The sequence below is a fragment of the Magnolia sinica genome, chromosome 12 (assembly GCF_029962835.1).
Source record: "Magnolia sinica isolate HGM2019 chromosome 12, MsV1, whole genome shotgun sequence".
NCBI classification, from domain to species: Eukaryota; Viridiplantae; Streptophyta; class Magnoliopsida; order Magnoliales; family Magnoliaceae; genus Magnolia; species Magnolia sinica.
The window spans coordinates 35992331-35993789 of NC_080584.1; positions in this window are offsets into that span (position 1 = coordinate 35992331).

Genomic DNA, 1459 nt, shown 5'->3' on the forward strand with positions numbered 1-1459 from the left:
ACCCTAGTTGGAATGGTTTTGTCAATGATCTTCCCACTCCTAAGAGTGGTGATAGACTTAGGATGCTCCATCTGATTTGAAGAGCTTGGGTCACTAATTTCACATTGTGTTTTTGGATTGGGGAGGAGTTGGGCTAGAAGCATCACTTTCTCCCTAATTGCTAGGTGTGACTCCATCCTTTGAATGGATGAGCCAAACATTCCCATTGTTGTTTTGATATCATGGAATGCTTGTATCGTATTTTGGTTAAATAGCTCTTGATTTTACATGAATTTTTGAACCGTATCCTCTTGAGGTTTTCCTTGATTTAAGAATTGGTTAGGGATTCCTTGAGGAGTAGCTATTTGTCTATTCCTCCAACTAGAATTGTATGTATTCGAAGTGGGTCCTTTGAAAGGCCTTTAGTAGTTGTTTATGGCATTTGATTGCTCATTCAATATCTTTTGAAAAGCAGGTATTGTTGGATAATTTTCACTTGTATGTATGTTGCAAGCACAAATACTGCAAACAACTTCCTTAGCCTTATCCTTCTTAAGTTCCATGATCTCGAGTTTCCTTGTGAGATTGGCTACTTTAGCATTTATATCGTCTTCCTCTTTCAAAACACACATTCTGACCTTCTCCTTTGATTGAGTAAGCTTAAAAGTGGTGTTGGGTCTTGGGGAGATATCCCATGATTGTGCATTTTCAACAAGTTTATCAAAATAATGCCACACATCATCTACATCTTTGTTCATGAATTCCCCGTTGCACATCGTCTCAACCAATTGGCGCATTGATGATGTCAGTCCATCATAGAAGAAATTTGTTATGCAACACATTTTAAAACTGTGTTGTGGGCATGAACTGATAAGATCCTTGAACCACTCCCAACATTAAAAGAATGCCTCATCTTCCTTTTATGCGAAGTTCATGATCGACTTCTTGATGGTGTTCGTCTTATGGTATGTGATAAATTTCTTTATGAACTCCATTGTCATGTCATTCCATCTGCCAATGGATTGTGGATGTAGTGAGGGCAACTATGTCTTAGCTTTTTCTTTTAAGGAGAAGGGAAAGAGTGTCATCCTGACCATGTCCTCAGACGCATTAGGAAAGTATCAAGTGACTATTATCTCATCAAACTCTTTCATGTGTAGATATGGACTTTCAGATTCAAGTCCATGGAACTTTGAAAGAAGTTGGATCACTCCTGACTTAATATCCATATTTCCTACATTCTCTGGAAAAATCATACAGGAAGGTGCGCTCACCCCCGTCGGCTGTAAATAATCTTGTAGAGTACGAGGCGGGGATGCTTGATACACCTCATTCTCATCCTGGGCTTCCTCAACCGAACGTTAAGGTTGATTTGCTACCATCACTTCTATTGACTCAGAGGATCTCAAGTGGTGTCTAGTCCTGTGATGGATAAGCAACCCTTCGACTAATCCTCCTTCACTCAAAAGATGTAGAGTGT